The 6,827-nt window shown below is 41.8% G+C and overlaps 1 long non-coding RNA gene across 1 annotated transcript; it reads left to right on the plus strand.

Annotated features, from left to right (window-relative positions):
- The first annotated feature begins 1,515 nt into the window (after positions 1 to 1,515).
- LOC138667488 (uncharacterized) lies at positions 1,516 to 2,123 on the plus strand. The gene is made up of 3 exons (XR_011318785.1): positions 1,516 to 1,794; positions 1,886 to 1,945; positions 2,054 to 2,123. It is a non-coding gene; the product is annotated as an uncharacterized lncRNA (long non-coding RNA).
- Positions 2,124 to 6,827: the final 4,704 nt, after the last annotated feature.

Consider the following 6,827-nt stretch of genomic DNA (forward strand, 5'->3'; position numbering starts at 1 on the left):
CCTCACAATTTGGTTTCTCAAGTCCTCACAGTTCTTTGGTCTTCTTTCTTTTCTCCATGCTCAATGTGGTACACACAAGGACACAGGACAGAGGTTGAGTCAACTTTAATCCATGTCAACTGGCTGCAAGTGTGATTTAGTTATTGCCAACCCCTGTTAGGTGCCACAGGTAAGTTACAGGTGCTGTTAATTACACAAATTAGAGAAGCATCACATGATTTTTCGAACAGTGCCAATACTTTTGTCCACCTTCTTTTTTATGTTTGGTGTGGAATTATATCCAATTTGGCTATAGGACAATTCTTTTTGTGTTTTTTTCATTTAAGACAAATTAAATGAAGATAATAATACCAAATAATTTGTGTTTGCAATCATTTTCAGGAAGAAACTGGGTATTATCTGACAGAATTGCAGGGGTGTCAATACTTTTGGCCATGACTGTATCTGCGCTTGCACTGCCACAGGCTGCCATTTTCCCGAAGTCCACTGCAATGTAAACCATGGAAGTGCGGGGGCTCCAGGATTTCACAAAATGTTGGGGAAACCCAGAACAGCAGCAGCGTTACACCTCTAAACACCCCTTCCTTCCAGCCTGGGGTCCGCAACATCGCCCCATTCTTGCCTCCGCTAGCAGCGACCCTCTACCCTGCTTCCCCAGTAAGCAATAAGACACATGGATTATAAGAGGCGCTATTATTTTATTAAAAAAATGTTCTCCCCAAAATTTTAGATGCGTCTTATAAACACGCAAAACACGTTAAAAAAATGTTTCCTTCCACATTGCATTAATTAATTCCCGTGAAGCACCTGAAGGTTTAATAAACTTCTTGAATGTGGTTTTGAGCACATTGAGGGGTGCAGTTTTTAGAATGGTGTCACTTTGGGGTATTTTCTGTTATATAGACCCTTCAAAGTCACTTCAAATGTGATGTGGTCCCTAAAAAAATAGTGATGTACATTTTGTTCTAAAAATGAGAAATTGGTGGTCAACTTTAAACCCTAAGGCTAGGTTCACATTGCGCTAGGGCAATCCGTTTAGCGCATAGGCTAACGGACTACGCTAACGCAATGTCCCAAAAGGGATCGCGTTTGCCGATCCCGCTAGCGCAGATGCCCGATCTGCGCTAGCGAGGAACGGACCTCGAACGCTGCAAGCATACCTCAATCAACCATGAGGTCCTACAGAAAAGTCCAAGCCTAAGGCTGGGTTCACATTGCGCTAGGTGTGTCCGTCTAACGGACTCGTTTTTAAGTAGTAAAAACGCAATGTAACGCACATACTAACGCGCCCATAGACTTGCATTGTCTGACGCATCGTGACGCATCCCTAAATTGGTATGCGTTTGTCACATAACGTTTTTTTTCTGACGGACCTTCAACGCGGCTTGCAGCGTTTTCGGGTCCGGCCAAGCTAACGCACTACTAACGGAAGCGTTCATTCTGCCATAGAAGGCTATGGCAAACGCAGTCAGACGCAAATCATGAAAAATTTCCAAATAGAACCACACGTTTTAATAGCTTTTGAAGGTGGTCACATGTGGTCATGTGACAGGAAATGTGACTTCGGCCATTAAAATATCCCACTCACACAAAGTCTCCTGCACGTGACAGAGTGTTTTGCCGTAGCTAAATTGTAAGTACATTTCTATATATTATATATCTCTGTATACATCATGGGAGTCTGTAATGTCCGTCGGATGTGTGTGTACTAAAAATGTATTGTTTTGTTGCACACAGATGTCGGATACAGATGTCAGCAGCAGCAGCGTGTCTGCGATTTTTTCTTCTGAGTCGGTAGGCTTGCACTTTAAAAAACCATGTTGTGTGAAACTCCATTGTATTGAGCTAGGCATAACAATCCTGTTTATTGTTTTATTGTGAATAGGAGTCTTCTGAGCCCAAGGCTGTTAGACCTCCCCCAAAAAAACACGCAAAAACAACAAAGGTACATAGCACACATGTTGAATTTTTCAGGCATAAATTTATTGATCCAATGAATGTTAACATTATTTAATGTTAAAATATTTTTTTTTACATTTTACATACACAATAGGTTGTGGCACAAGGAGGACAAAAAAAGAAAAAAGGTCCCTAGCCGTCTGTCGTCGCCACAACTGCCAGTGGTAAATATAAAATAGAAATATTCTATCCAATATTTACCAACAAAAAAAAAAAAAAAACTTTATTGACAGTGACAAACGCAGACAAACGGATACTTCGTAAACGGACATCAAAATGAAAAAACGCGATCACATGCGTTAACGCTAGCGTTACCGTGACGACGAATTTCACATATTTTTGCTCCGTTTCTGTACATGCGTTTAACGCATCCGTTTGACGCCATGTACTTGACGCAATGTGAACCTAGCCTAAATGTCCGGCATGTGAATACACAGAAATAGGGTGAAAGGAAGACGCATATAAATAGTAGGCAGCTCCTGCACTCCTCTTCTATGCAGATGAGCAGCCATGTCTTGTATGTGCAGATGTGACTGCTAGGAGAAATACAATGCGCATGTCAATGTAGCCCTAGACCTCAAACATTTTCTCATATGTAAATTTCAGACCTTTGTTCATCAGTGTTTAAAACCCAGCAAAACAAGGATTCCTCCTTTGCTATGGGGGAATTAACAATTGCAAAAGAAATGTAGGCTTGGAATACTATAATTTGTTTTAGTTTTAGTAGAATGATTAGAAACGTAGATAGAAGTAAATATATTGTGTATTATTGGTGGATATAAAGTTGGTATAACTGTATTTTATTTACTATTAGGTAATAGTATGTTTACACTTGTTTAAACAGATATTGTATTTTTTTTTTTTTTGAGAAAATGAACTATAAAGCATTTACTCCTGTTTTTATCCTAGATTTGGATATACCCATTTGTTTAACCCCTTTAATTACCCTTCCTTGCCCTTCCCCTGCCCATCTCTCCCATTACAATAAATGTCTTAAGGAAGGTAAAATATTGAAAGAAGATATACTTAAAAGATAGAAGTGATATACCGCACGCACAGCGTGTTATTGTTGTTAAAAAAGAAATTGTTTTTGCTTTTTTTTTCTCTTTTTGGAAAAATAAATAAAACTATTGAAACAGAAAACAAAGTTTCAACAGAGTTTGATCCATGTGTCAGTTTTTACAAATCTTCTCCTATTCATTGTCATGTAAGGCTAGGGTCACATTGCGTTAGGGCAATCCGTTTAGCGCTTAGCGTTACGGACTGCGCTAACGCAATGTTCCAAAAGGGATCGCGTTTGCCGATCCCGCTAGCGCAGCGCTAGCGAGGAATGGACCACGAACGCTGCAAGCAGCGTTCGCAGTCCGTCACTCAAATGACGGCACGTCGCTAGCGCACGCCCAATGTGGGCGTGCGCTAGCGATGCGTTCGCCATTACAATCAATGGTGGCGTTAATGGACTACGTTACACCGCGTTATGCCGCGGTGTAACGTAGTCCGTTAAACGGGTTCACATAACGTAATGTGAACCTAGCCTTATCACGGACAGTGCATGGTCTGTACACTGACGCCATCTGTGCGCTGTCCGTGATTTTCTCGGACCCATAGGCTTTGTATAGATCATTTTGATCTTTGAGGCAGATCAAAAACAGACATGTCTCTGTCATTTTTTGTGATATGCAGTCAGGAAAAAAAATACAAACATGTAAACGGCCCCACAGACTACAATGGGTACATGCTCTACCCATGAAAACCATGGATGGATCGCGACTGTGAAAAACGGACATCTGAATGAGGCCGAGGGCTTGAATTAGACAAGTGTATTTAAAAAAAGTCCACTTTCATCTAGGAAAAATGGTCGATTACTGTCTTCTATGTTGATATGTGTAATGGATCTGTAAAAAAATTACATGCCATACAGATGGTGTGACGTCCATGACATCCAATGCTTCCATGCTTCCTGTTTTTTTTTTTTTTTTACACATCGACCACCGTTTCATGTGTGAAAATTGCTGTGAAATGAACTACTTATTTGCTTTGGTCTGGGTGCTAATCATTTTGCATACAGACTGCACATGTTTGTAAAATATGTTAATTCAGAAATGTAGTCCAGACAAAACGAACAACCAGTGGTATAAATAGAGGCCATTGAGCCCCTCTGAAAAATTTGGACCTGGGCCCCCACCTGCATGTTAAACAGATGTATGGGCCCTTGCAGCATTCTACATCTTATAAAGGCATATGTGTTTACTCCCATTTGTATAATGTCCTCCATTCTGTCTCCTTCCTGTAATCATGTCCTTCTTCATGGGCCCCTTTCTGTTATAATGTCTTCCATCCTGGCTACCATGTTGCAATAATGTCCTCCACTATGGGCCCCTTTTGGGCCCCTTTTTGTAATAATATCTTCTGTTCTGGCTACCATCCTGTTATAATGTCTTCCATTCTGTGATCCCTCCTATTATAATGTCCCCATCCTGTATGAAATGTCCCCCATCCTGGGAGCCTTCCTATTATAATGTTCCCACCCTGTAAGAAATGTCCCCCATCCTGGGATCCCTCCTATTATAATGTTCCCACCCTGTAAGAAATGTCCCCCATCCTGGGTGCCTTCCTAATATAATGTTCTCATCCTGTAAGAAATGTCCCCCATCCTGGGTGCCTTCTTATTATAATGTTCCCATCCTGTAAGAAATGTCCCCCATTCTGGGTGCCTTCCTATTATAATGTTCCCATCCTGTAAGAAATGCCCCCCATCCTGGGAGCCTTCCTATTATAATGTCCACATTCTGTAATAAATGTCCCCATCCTAGGTGCCTTCCTATTATAATGTCCCCATCCTGTAAGAAATGTCCCCCATTCTGGGATCCCTCCTATTATAATGTCCCCATCCTGTAAGAAATGTCTCCCATCCTGGGAGCCTTCCTATTATAATGTTCCCATCCTGTAAGAAATGTCCCCCATTCTGGGTACTTTCCTATTATAATGTTCCCATCCTGTAAGAAATGCCCCCCATCCTGGGAGACTTCCTATTATAATGTCCCCATTCTGTAATAAATGTCCCCCATCCTGGGTGCCTTTCTATTATAATGTCCCCATTCTGTAAAAAAATGCCCCCCATCCTGGGAGCCTTCCTATTATAATGTCCCCATTCTGTAAGAAATGTCCCCCATTCTGGGATCCCTCCTATTATAATGTCCCCATCCTGTATGAAATGTCCCCCATCCTGGGAGTCTTCCTATTATAATGTACCCATCCTGTAAGGAATGTCACCCATTCTGGGATCCCTCATATTATAATGTACCCATCCTGTAAGAAATGTCACCCATTCTGGGTGCCTTCCTATTTTAATGTTCCCATCCTGTAAGAAATGTCCCCCATCCTGGGTGCCTTCCTGATATAATGTTCTCATCCTGTAAGAATTGTCCCCCATCCTGGGAGCCTTCCTATTATAATGTCCCCATTCTGTAAGAAATGTCCCCCATTCTGGGATCCCTCCTATTATAATGTCCCCATCCTGTATGAAATGTCCCCCATCCTGGGAGTCTTCCTATTATAATGTACCCATCCTGTAAGGAATGTCACCCATTCTGGGATCCCTCATATTATAATGTACCCATCCTGTAAGAAATGTCACCCATTCTGGGTGCCTTCCTATTTTAATGTTCCCATCCTGTAAGAAATGTCCCCCATCCTGGGTGCCTTCCTGATATAATGTTCTCATCCTGTAAGAATTGTCCCCCATCCTGGGAGCCTTCCTATTATAATGTTCCCATCCGGTAAGAAATGCCCCCCATCCAGGGCCCCTTCCTGTTATAATGTGGGGTACTGCAGGGGTCAGTATTGGGACCTGTTCTCTTCAACATATTCATTAATGATCTGGTAGAAGGTTTACACAGTAAAATATCGATATTTGCAGATGATACAAAACTATGTAAAGCAGTTAATACAAGAGAAGATAGTATTCTGCTACAGATGGATCTGGATAAGTTGGAAACTTGGGCTGAAAGGTGGCAGATGAGGTTTAACAATGATAAATGTAAGGTTATACACATGGGAAGAAGGAATCAATGTCACCATTACACACTGAATGGGAAACCACTGGGTAAATCTGACAGGGAGAAGGACTTGGGGATCCTAGTTAATGATAAACTTACCTGGAGCAGCCAGTGCCAGGCAGCAGCTGCCAAGGCAAACAGGATCATGGGGTGCATTAAAAGAGGTCTGGATACACATGATGAGAGCATTATACTGCCTCTGTACAAATCCCTAGTTAGACCGCACATGGAGTACTGTGTCCAGTTTTGGGCACCGGTGCTCAGGAAGGATATAATGGAACTAGAGAGAGTACAAAGGAGGGCAACAAAATTAATAAAGGGGATGGGAGAACTACAATACCCAGATAGATTAGCGAAATTAGGATTATTTAGTCTAGAAAAAAGACGACTGAGGGGCGATCTAATAACCATGTATAAGTATATAAGGGGACAATACAAATATCTCGCTGAGGATCTGTTTATACCAAGGAAGGTGACGGGCACAAGGGGGCATTCTTTGCGTCTGGAGGAGAGAAGGTTTTTCCACCAACATAGAAGAGGATTCTTTACTGTTAGGGCGGTGAGAATCTGGAATTGCTTGCCTGAGGAGGTGGTGATGGCGAACTCAGTCGAGGGGTTCAAGAGAGGCCTGGATGTCTTCCTGGAGCAGAACAATATTGTATCATACAATTAGGTTCTGTAGAAGGACGTAGATCTGGGGATTTATTATGATGGAATATAGGCTGAACTGGATGGACAAATGTCTTTTTTCGGCCTTACTAACTATGTTACTATGTTACTATGTAATGTTCCCATCCTATGCCGCATTCT

The sequence above is a fragment of the Ranitomeya imitator genome, chromosome 2 (genome assembly GCF_032444005.1).
Source record: "Ranitomeya imitator isolate aRanImi1 chromosome 2, aRanImi1.pri, whole genome shotgun sequence".
In the NCBI taxonomy this organism is placed as follows: Eukaryota; Metazoa; Chordata; class Amphibia; order Anura; family Dendrobatidae; genus Ranitomeya; species Ranitomeya imitator.